The sequence below is a fragment of the Uloborus diversus genome, chromosome 7 (genome assembly GCF_026930045.1).
Source record: "Uloborus diversus isolate 005 chromosome 7, Udiv.v.3.1, whole genome shotgun sequence".
Lineage (NCBI taxonomy): Eukaryota > Metazoa > Arthropoda > Arachnida > Araneae > Uloboridae > Uloborus > Uloborus diversus.
The window spans coordinates 128824609-128837526 of NC_072737.1; positions in this window are offsets into that span (position 1 = coordinate 128824609).

The following is a 12918-nucleotide window of genomic DNA, read 5'->3' on the forward strand; positions in this document are numbered from 1 at the left end:
AAAACCTTCCATATCTGAATTTTTTTTTTCGAACTGGTCTCCAAGCCTTTCTATTGCTTAAACAAAAAAAAAAAAAAAAAAAAAAAGGAATTTTGACATCTTGAATTCCAATTATGTTTTTTGCAATCACGAGTGTGTGTATGTAGGCGTGTGTGTGTAGGTGCGTGTATTTATGAGTGTGTATGTAGGAGATGGTTTTCGCTAGAAAACATCATCGGGAGGGACCGATCGACGGTGCTGCTGCAAAGGAATGCGGGGGTTGGGGGAATAAATTCAAAGGACACCAAAAACAGTCAAATAAAAACAATAAGCAATGTAATTGCTCAAAAAAAAAAAAAAAAAAAAAAAAAGAATTTTGAATGAAATCGCGTTTAAACCAAACAGAAGCTTTTTGAAGACTTTATTTTGTACTGTATAGAGATTATTTATGCTTAAATTTCTTGCCTATTAAATTTAACATATTTCTTTTTTCGATTGAAACACTTCTGTTATAGTAATTACAGTCGCTCAAAAAATTTTTAGAGCGACGGGACCCCAGAGAAAAAATCGATAATAGATTCGTGTGGATGATGGTTAAAATTAAATTTTCATCGATTTACACTATACGGTATCGATTTTTTTGGGTATCGATGATGAAGCAGTTGAAAAGCCAATATTGGCTCGAAATATAAGGAAAAAAATTATTTTATATATATATATATATATATATATATATATATATAAATTTGATGATTAAATATTGGATTTGCAATTATTTGATCATTCAATTTATATAAAAAATATTTTTTTTTTCTCCTTATATTTCGAGCCAATATTGGATTGTAAAAAAGGCAAAAAAAAAAACATAAAAAATAAATCAAAAACTATTTTCAGAAACGGGTCACGTACGATTTAGTGAGAACAACCTAATAACAGCTATCAATTATAATAATTGACGTGTGTAAAACATGTAACCCATAGCGAAAACAGCTATTATTTTCCAATTAAGACAGCGTTCAACAGAATAACAATTATAATAATTGACTCTCGCAAAAAACATGTAATCTTGTTGATATAAAACAGCTACCAATTATATTAATTGACTTGCGCGAAACTTGTAACCCATTGCGCGAAAAACAGCTATTATTTTCCAATTAGGACTGCGTTCAACAGAATACCAATTATAATAATTGACTTTCGCAAAACATATAATCTTGTTAATATAAAACAGCTATTATTTTTTTCAATTAATCATCATTTAGATATATTTAACTTTCATTTTCTTCCCAAGATTATACCTCAATGTTTCTAATTTTTTTTTTTATAGATAATCTTTTTTTCAAGGTTTCCATTTCCAACAAAAAAATGATAAACACAAAAGATACACAACACATATATTTTTTAAAAAAAAAAAAAAACAAATCATATTTATTTACATATCATACAATACAAAGATAAAAACATTCAATTTGTACATTCAAAAATTAATAATATCAAGATTGTTAAAATCGATGTCATCACCATTCAACCAGTCTTCCGAAAATATAGACAAATCTATTAGTGGTGTTTTGGGTTGAAATTCTAGACTTGATCCGTATTCCGTAGCATTATTAGTATTATTATTATTATTATTATTATTATTAGCAGGTGATATCGGTTCGTACATGGAGATCGAAGATGATGTTGAAGGAACGTCTTCCGTGATGTTAGCAGGAGATATCGGTTCGTACATGGTGACCGATGTTGATGTTAAAGGAACGTCATTCGTGACAGGAGATATCTGATCATACATGGTGAAAGATGATGATGATGATGATGAAAGAACGTCATTGGTAGCACTCAAAGATTCGATTTGCTCTCCTTGTTCTGGTGGTGGTTGTACGACAAATTCGACGAATATCATTTGTTGTTGTTGTTGTTGTTGTTGTTGCTGCTGCTGCTGAGGACAATATGTGGCACAATGATAAAGACTTTTCACGGAACATTTTCTTTCATCGTTGAACCTTGCAATTTTAAATTTCAGTTTCAAATCGGATAAACTCGACGATTTAATTCTAAAAAAGGAAAACAAACATTTTTGAGGGGTCACGATCACATACGTCGTTTCCGGAGCTATCGCAAAAATTCTGTCCGGACGCAACACGTAACCCCTAAAATGACCAAAATCCACGTCCGAGAAATTTCGTTCTCGCACCGAATAGGTTCTTTTTAATTCGTAATAGAATATCGGCACGTTTTTCGTTTGGATCACGTGATGTTCTTCAGCCGCCACGCTCCTGTATCCAAACGTAAAACCATATTTCACCAGAAAAATGTTTCTGTACAAAAAACTCAACCGCCGATCCGTGTTTTGTTTTTTGATTTTTGTAGTAGTCTTTTTTTGTTGTTGTTGTTGTTGTTCGCAGCAGTCATCGAAAAGAATCGGTCTTTTTAATTTTCTGTGTACTTTGAACCATTCCAACGCACGCAATTCGTTGGACGACAATCCCTCGAATAAACTCCGCTGGAAATTTTCTTCGACCAGAGCAGTCTTTTTGTCTATCCTCGCAAATCGAACTCTGTGCGAATCCATTTCTATGTAAAAAATGAACGGAATCGATAGCGAGCGAAACCGTTGAATAAATTCAGATGGATGCGTCTTTTTACATAGCATCTCGAGATCCAATTCGTTCAAGTCCAAAACATTGTCCACGACAGATACGTCGGGAAACACATCCAAATTTTTTTCCATGTCTAACCTTTTACGGTGGTATAGAATGAGTCTTTTATTTGCTCCAGAGAACGAGCTTTTATATACAGCAGCAGCAGCGATGACGTCCATAAACGTCATCAATTGATGACGTCGACACGTTATGTAAGTTTTTCTGTTATCGATTGTGGCATCGAGGCTACGACAAATAAAAAAAAAAATCAATGAACAATCGGCATTCTCCAAACATCCACCAAGAGTCGTGATGCCAACATCATTTCGAAACGATGGCAATCCGGATCAAAGCAACTGGGACATACATTATCGCGATAGTATTCATTTCTCTTTTCAATCATACCTTCCATATACATTTGAGTCATGGGTATACCATTTTCCATCGCGTATTTCTTTAATAAATTATAAGTCGGACCATTCGCGGCAAATAACATTTCGGAACAATGCAATCTTCCCAAGTCAAACACTAAATATTTCATTTCGAACGGTCCATCGCGACTCAGGAAAGCTATTCCGTTACTCACAGAGTATCCTTTTTGAGGATGAGCTGCCACGATAGCCGGAACGTGTGAAAAAAACGAAATGGGTCTATTTTTTTTCTCCGATTTCAATTCGTCGGCAAATAAAATTCTTCTAGATTCTTGTGCCGTTTCGGAAACGCATACCGATCGACTCGGTGTACAAACTTTTTTTTCCACTTTTCGTTTCTTGTAATTTTTTTTCCCGTCAATAAATTGCCTTTTTCCGGTGCTAGTAGATTGTCGTCCATCGTTTTGTTGCTCCACGAAAAATTGGTCGTCTGTAGGGTTGGTGGTGGTGGTGGTGGTAGATTGTCGTCCATCATTTTCATCATTTTGTTGCTCCACGAAAAATTGTTCGTGTTCATCGTCTGTCGGGTTGAGTTCAATAAAATCCATTTTATATATATATTTTTTTTTGGTGTTGTTGTTGTTGTTCTTTGCAAATCTCTCGAGAGACACGAGTTACAATGAATGAAAACGTCGAAATACCGCGCTTTTATAATCAGAAAACAACCTATCTCGCGCGATAATCTTGTTTACGCATGCGCAGTTACATTTGTTTACGCATGCGCAGTTACTTTTTTTTTTTTTTTTTTTTTTTTTTTTTTTTTATCTAAAAAAAATTTGACTAAATGGATTAAAAAATTTTTGACAAGGGGGGGATATTCTATAGTATAGAAAATACTGGGTGAATTTGCACATTGACTAAATGGATTAAAAAAGATTAGTTTGAATTATAAATCATTAGGATAAATTTGACAATTTAATGCATTCTTGAATAATTCAACAAGGAGAGATCCTATAATATAGTAAATACCACTATCTCGGGTGAATTTGTACATATCGAAAAATTGACTGAATGGATTAAAAAAGATTAGTTTGTGTTTTAACGGGTATTAAATTTTTTTATGCTCACAGTGGAGAAAGAATGTTCCATCAGTTGTACGATGCCAATATAAATCATTAGGATAAATTTGACAATTTAATGCATTCTTGACAAATTCAACAAGGAGAGATTCTATAGTATAATAAATACCGCTGAAGAAAAAAGGGTATATGAGAAATTGAACGAAAAAGTGAACAAACAGTTTCAAAAAAAACTCCAGCAAAGGAACTAGAGGTAACGCTTCTTCGATTACAGCAATGTTGCAATCATATTAGCTTACTGAACAAGGATACGAGTAATTTATTAGAAGATTCAATATCGAATAGTGTATCAGATCTAACAAAATCTATATCAAGTTCGTTACAATTCTCACCTCCCGAGCTACAACAATCGTACGATTCTTGTGAGACAGCAAGCGTCAACGTAAGCCTCTCCGAATTTCAAGATTGTGATTTGAAATTCGGAGAAGCTTATGCTTCTTCGGTTACAGCAATGTTGTAATCATATTAGCGAGCACGAATGATTTATTAGAAGATTCAATATCGGATAGTGTATCAGATCTAACAAAACCTATAACGTAAGCCTCTCCGAATTTCAAGATTGTGATTTGAAATTCGGAGAAGCTTATGCTGTTTGGAAAAAGGTTTCATTTCGAAATCAATAGATCGCAGTATGTCATTTGGAAAAAAGGTTTCATTTCGAAAGCAATAGATCGCAGTATGTCGTTTGAAATATTAGTAGTATGCTTTTACAATTCAACGTGTCAAAAACACATCTTGAAAAAAAAAAAAAAAAAAAAAAAAATATATATATATATATATATATATATATATATATTTTTTTTTTTTTTTTTTTTTTTTTTTTTTTTTTTTTTTGTGAGTTGTCAAACTTTTTGACACGTTGAAAATTTTTTAGGTGTCAGATTCATAATCAGAATCGTTATCATTCATCTCTTCCTCTTCATTTTCTTGTTGTTGTTGTTGTTGTTGTTGTTCCGAAACAAGATCAACATTTTCATCGCCATTTTCTTCTTCTTCTTCTTCTTCTTCTGGTTCGACGACGACATCTTTTCGTTCATTTTTTTCTTCGTCGAGTTTCATTTTTTTTCCATCTTTGGGTTTTTTTTGTGTTTCTTTGTGTTGTCTCTTGCGTTGTTTTTGTTGTGGTTGTTCGTTATTCTCGTTCCATTTCTTTTTAATAAACTCCAGATGTGCACTGATATTAAATAAATAATGTTCAGACCAATCTTGATCTTCTTGACGCAAGACTTTTCGTCGATTGTCATCGCTTTCGTTCGTTACCGTCAATGCTCGATCGATAATTTTATAAACGCGATTCGGATCCCGTATTTGCTCGTGTAAATATCTGACGTAAAATACTTGACACGCCATGGGATCGTGTACACACGATTCGTCGGGTGTCAGAGGATAACGTAAATTTTCAATATATTTTCTAAAGTCGACGACCGTTTTTTTTCCTTCTTCTATTTTGTCGTCTTTTTGCTCTTCTGTTGTTGTTGTTGTTGTTGCTTCTTCTTCATCGTTTTTGGTTTCGAATTGATTCTGACCACGACGATATTTTCGTTTCGCCGGTTTTTGTTGTTGGCGATCCGAAGCGAAAAGAATTTCTAATGCCGAACGATTGACGAATTTATATTTTTTATTCATGATACCAGCACATTTCGTCAATTCGATTTTCGGCACGTAATCTTTACTCAGCACCGATTCGATGATACTCTTTTCCTCATTTGTGAAAAGTATCGCGTTCAATTTATAAATCTCGTACAATCGCAATTGACATTCCCGATGAACTTTGATGAAACTTTGACCGTTATTTTGTTGTTGTAAAATAAAAAACTCTGTCAATCCGTTCCAAAAATGAGGTCCGTTTAAAATATGGGCAATTTTTTCCAAAATTCGTAAATGAATCGTATGGAGAGAAACATATTCGTTTTTTCCGACTCTATTTTCATTATTATTAGTATTATTATCGTCATCATCATGTCGATGACGATATTCTTGTAATAATAAACGTTCCAGAACATATTTCAAATTTATATCGACCCTCGACGATGATGACATGGGGCGGACGGTATCTACCATATTATTATTCTTCGTTACAATTCGTTGTCTTTGTTAGAAAAATAGATTATTCAAAGTGTAAAAAAATGTTTTTCAATTTATACAACTCCGACAAAGAGATACGAAACACATACACACATGAAAAAAAAAAAAAAAAAAAAAAAATATATATATATATATATATATATATATATATATATATATTTTTTTATTTTTTTTTATTTTTTTTTTTTTTTTTTTTTCATGTGTGTATGTGTTTCGTATCTGTGTCGCTTGTTTTACATGATTTTTTTTTCCCCCGAAAAGGGTGTTAATCAATCGCCAATCGTATTCATAAAACCATATCCAAATGCACATTCCTTTAAATCGTTTATAGAAATGCCGTTAGAAATATCGGTACATTCGTGCGCTCGTTTTCGGAACGCTTTCATTCTTTCCATCAATAATTGCCATTCGTATTTTTGAGCTTTCAATTCATCTTTGCTCGATTTATAGCGAATGCAAACGTCGTTGTCGTCTTTAATTTTTTCCTTTTCCGTGGTGACGATACATTGCGGATCACAGCAATAGACGAATTTGTGTAAATTTTGAGCTTCTTTGAGAAAAAAATATCCATTTTTAATCATGGGGTTAAAAGTCACGAGAATATTCAGATATTTTTCGGCAGTTTCAAAAACCGGATCCAAATAAGCTTCGAGAATCGAAAAAATTTGTTTTTTACGTAGATCATCGTCGATCGCAGAGTCATTCCAGCTTTCCAGAAAACGTTCCAATTTCATGACGGCAAAATTAAACTGAATATTGACGATATCGTAAATGGCTTTCCATTCGCGAGCCATTTCGATAAAATGAGGACATTTTTTTATGTTTTTCGGAAAGTTTGAAACATGTTCCGTTACTTTTGTTGTTGCGAGATGTTTTTCAGCAATCAATGTAGACATGCTTACCGATACACAAAAATGAAAAAAAAATAAAGGATTTGAAATTTATTTTTGATAAAGAGGTTGTGTATCGTTATTAGTGTCATTAAAAAAAAAAAAAAAAAAAAAAAATATATATATATATATATATATATATATATATATATATATATACTATATATATATATATATATATATATATATATATATATATATATATATATATATATATATATATATATATATATATATATATATATATTTTTTTTTTTTTTTTTTTTTTTTTTTTTTTTTTTTTTTTTAAATTATGTTAGACAAACAGTTACATTAAAGTTTCACTCATAGGTAACACAATGAACCAATACTGGATCTAAAAAAATTTTTTTTAATTACGATACACAAACAGTTACATTCAAGTTTCAATAACATTTAACACTATGACAAGTATGCTAAAACAGCAACAACAACAAGAAACTCAAACAGAATATAAATCATGTAAATACGAAAAGTTAAACAATAGAATAGAGTATATCGTCTACATCAAAATCGTACCGATCCATTACCGGTATCCGGATGCATCGATCCAAATCCCAAGTGATGTATCACGTGACCTTTATGACATATCACGTTACCTTTATGACATATCACGTTACCTTTATGGCGTCAAGAAAATCAAAATGAATTTGTGGTGGTTCATCAATGTATTTGCTTATTACAACAAATTGAATAAAAAAAAAACAAATCATTGAAAATTTTTGATTAAAAATTAAATCTTCGCGCAATTATACATTTTACTACGTCCAATAATGGCTAGGTTTTTTTTTTTACAAAACGAGGAGATTGAGAGAAACAATCTCTCAATCTCCTCGTTTCGTTTTTTTTTTGGCATTTATTTTTTAACAATACATATTTGCAAACAAAAAATATATATACATATGTATATGAAATATTTACATATTATGATTACACAATCATGAATACAATTCAATTTTCTAAAAATACAGAGTTTAAAAAAAAAAGCGGATACGTTAATACGTTCTAGGTGCACAACGGTATGAACCACACAAACAATCTTGTTGCAGCTTACAAGTCTTTGACGCACATTGTTCGATATTCACACTTTTTATCAAATCCCATCGCACCCAACAGGTCTTTTACGGCGTTGTTATGGCTTTTGTACCCCCACACATAGTCTTTTCTTCTCCGAAAGCGGGATAGGCAGTAGTTTGATCCACACACACAAACAATCTCGTGCAGCTTACAAGTCTTTGACGCACATTGTTCGATATTCACACTTTTTATCAAATCCCATTTTGCACATCCAACAGGTCTTTGTTTTGACGGCAAAGTTCTGTCCTTTATACCGCACACATAGTCTTTTTTCCTCCGAAAGCAGGATAGGTAGTAGTTTGATCCACTCTGGCAACGGTATGAGGTCAGTTTTTTTTTGTTCCCGGAATAGAGTGATAATCCTTTCCGGGGTAGTAGAGTTTTTGCAGATAGATGATGGTCAAAAGTACATTTAAAAATAATAATATGTACTCTCTCCATTACAGTTACCTTTTTTCAAAATGACAGATTTTTTTAAAAAAAAGCGGTACGCTAAAACATCCTCCAGTGCACAGCGGTGCGACCCACACACAGTCTTGTGCAGCTCACATTTTTTGATGCACAATTTTTTTCGTTCGTTTTCCACACTTAATTTTTTTGTAAAAATTTGGTGGATAGTGTCGATTCGAGGCATCCCCACCATTTCGATATTCACACTTTCAAATCCCATTTTGCACATCCAACAGGTCTTTGTTTTGACGGCAAAGTTCTGTCCTTTATACCGCACACATAGTCTTTTCTTCTCCGAAAGCGGGATAGGCAGTAGTTTGATCCACACACACAAACAATCTCGTGCAGCTTACAAGTCTTTGATGTTCGATATTCACAATTTTTATCAAATCCCATTTTGCACATCCAACAGGTCTTTTTTTTTTTGACGGCAAAGTTCTGTCCTTTATACCGCACACATAGTCTTTTTTTCCTCCGAAAGCGGGATAGGCAGTAGTTTGATCCACAACGGTATGATTATCAAATCCCATTTTGCACATCCAACAGGTCTTTTTTTTTTTGACGGCAAAGTTCTGTCCTTTATACCGCACACATAGTCTTTTTTCCTCCGAAAGCAGGATAGGCAGTAGTTTGATCCACACACACAAACAATCTTGCGCAGCTTACAAGGTCTTTGATGTTCGATATTCCACACTTTTTTATCAAATCCCATTTTGCACATCCAACAGGTCTTTGTTTTGACGGCAAAGTTCTGTCCTTTATACCGCACACATAGTCCTTTTCTTCTCCGAAAGCGGGGATAGGCAGTAGTTTGATCCACACACACAAACAATCTCGTGCAGCTTACAAGTCTTTGATGTTCGATATTCACACTTTTTATCAAATCCCATTTTGCACATCCAACAGGTCTTTTTTTTTTTTGACGGCAAAGTTCTGTCCTTTATACCGCACACATAGTCTTTTTTTCCTCCGAAAGCGGGATAGGCAGTAGTTTGATCCACAACGGTATGATTATCAAATCCCATTTTGCACATCCAACAGGTCTTTTTTTTTTGACGGCAAAGTTCTGTCCTTTATACCGCACACATAGTCTTTTTTCCTCCGAAAGCAGGATAGGCAGTAGTTTGATCCACAACGGTATGAGGTCAGTTTTTTTTTGTTCCCGGAATAGAGTGATAATCCTTTCCGGGGTAGTAGAGTTTTTGCAGATAGATGATGGTCAAAAAAGTACATTTAAAAATAATAATATGTACTCTCTCCATTACAGTTACCTTTTTTCAAAATGACAGATTTAAAAAAAAAGCGGTACGCTAAAACATCCTCCAGTGCACAGCGGTACGACCCACACACAGTCTTGTGCAGCTCACATTTTTTGATGCACAATTTTTTTCGTTCGTTTTCCACACTTAATTTTTTTGTAAAAATTTGGTGGATAGTGTCGATTCGAGGCATCCCCACCGTTTCGATATTCACACTTTCAAATCCCATCGCATCCAACAGGTCTTTTACGGCGTTGTTATGGCCTTTGTACCCCCACACAGTCTTGACTCCTTTGGCGTTCCTCTGAAAGCACGCTAAGCGGTAATTAATCCACTCTGGCAACATGAGGTCATTTTCTTCAGGTTTTCTTTTTGGCGGGTAGAGTGACAAGCCATCCCTGTAATTTTGTAAATAAAAAATGGAGGCGCAGTCCTTTCTCAGCAGTCGAGTGGTCTTCAACGCCGTTGTCAAATCCAATGTGAAATGGTCATAGTCGTACTCGATATCGTCAATGGTGGTCATTGCTATCTCTCTAAAGTAAAGTTTTCCACCAATACGGAATCCTTTACCATCGATCAATGCAAATATCCTCGAATCTTCCATTTCTCAACCAGAGAGAGAGAGAGCACCAACAACTAGACTTGAGAGCGAGAGAGAGATTGGAATGAAAAATCATGTTTCGTGCTCCCCTATTTATACTCCGATTCGACCTCGTTTTTTTTTCCCCCTATCTAATCAACCTCACCTCATTCGTCCTGTCACGCGCACGTGCAATCACATGTTTCACTATCATTATCTCACTTCCTGTTTCCTCCATTCATCCTGTCACGCGCTCGCGCGCTCGCAATCACATGTTTCACTATCGTTATTTCACGTCCTGTTTTTTTTTTCTTCCTTCTTCCTTGACTCGCGACTTGGTCAAGCTTTCGCGAGCGTCATTCTCTCTCTGTATCTTGCAGCTCTACCGTCACACGATGCACGCTTTGACTAACGTTGTAGGAATTATCGACGCTCATGGAGTATACGATTCAAAACTCAATTTCTATCCCCGTGAGTTTTCCCCATTATGAGATGTGATGGATTATTGTTTGATTTCATACATTATTTGGTGGACTTGACATCTGTTTTTTACACAGTATACTGGAGACTTGACTAATTTCACTATAGAAGGACTCTCACTATTACCTTCCAAACAAGAAAACAAAAAAACAGTTCTCTTTGAAGACGTGGAAGATATCATCTCCAAATGGTGGCAGATTTTTCGACGCTTTTCCGTTCCTATCACCACCCACCGGGATAATGGTGGCGCGTGTCGGGCTTCGTCGGGCATCGAAGTGATTTTAAAAACGTTTAAACATTCCGTTGATCAATTTGGAATATTTATGGTTTTCCCGAGTTCGATTCTCGATATCGTTCGACGATCACCCGTCCGTCGTCATGCGGAAATAAATAACATTCCATCGTCTTGTGATTTTCACGAAGAAGGCGAAGAATTCTCCATCCATTTCTGTTCCAATGAATATATCGCGGCCATGCATTTTTTGGTTATCGTCGTCACGATGGGAACCCACCGACGAATCATATTTTTTTAATGACTGATTTTGAATTGGAAAAAAATATGACTTTGATTTTGACGATTTGTTTCCAGAATTTTGAAATGTGTTTTTGTTTTTGTCATCTATAATCAAATTTGTATCATCATGTAAACTTTTTTATTATTACAATAAAAAAATTTTTTTTTAAATGTTTTCGAGAGCCAATATTGGAGAAAAAAAAAAGAATTTATTCGATATTCATTCGTTCCATGAGATTCGTCATGTCGCATGTTTCATTTTTACTTTTTCGCAAAACGGGGGTACTGAAATGAGGAATGGGACTGACGTTATATCGTACGAGCGCGCGTAATCCCGTAATCGCCAAAAAACGATGACAGTTGGATTTCCGACACAATTCGCAAGGGATGTTGAGAAAATCATCGGCAGATAAAAACCATCGAATCATTTCTCGGACGGAGATAATAATAAACGAATTGGAACAGAGGGTATCGTAAGTGTACGAATCGACTGCGTAAATAATTTTGATTCTCAATCTCGATAAATCTTCAGCAAAAACAATCCAATCGATGAAATGATCCCTCGAAATGTACGCGGAACCGTTGGTGATGGTATATCCTTCACCGATCGCGACTATCCCGGGTACGGTATCTAAAAAACGCAAAGATCCTGCCATTACCATATAATATAATTAATTTCTCTCGAGTCTTGATTTCGGTTCAAATTTTGACTAGTTATTCGGTAGCAGGTTCGAAACCGATTTTCGCTTGAAGTCCCCAAGGAAGTATGGAAAATAAAATTGTAATGAGAAACGATATGACGAGCACTTTTATAACTTCTACCGTACAAAAATGTATGATTCGATGTGAGATTCCACCCTCATATGAAGCGTTGAATAAGTCGTACAAAATGAAATAATTATCCACTAAACGAAGCACTTGGAAAAAATTTGCGTTAAACTGATCCATGATGAACATTTAACTGTTTTTTTTTTGCACACAAAATTGAAAAGATGATTTCAATCCAAAGATTCTCAGTTTTAAAACGCAAACATTACAAAATTACATTTCAAAAAAAAAAAAAAAAAAAAAAAAAAAAAAAAATATATATATATATATATATATATATATATATATATTTTTTTTTTTTTTTTTTTTTTTTTTTTTTTTTTGCTTTAAGGAATTACCGTAATTTTCATTATATTCTTATAATTTTAGACTTTAAAAGTAGTCGATTTTCGACTAAAATTTGAGAAATTTTGTTGGAATTTATCACATCCTTTATTATTAAATTAGATGGTATTTTGCATTACATTTTTAACTTAGAATTTATCACATGCTTTATTATTAAATTAGATGATATTTATATATATATATATATATATATATATATATATATATATATATATATATATATATATATATATATATATATATATATATATATATATATAT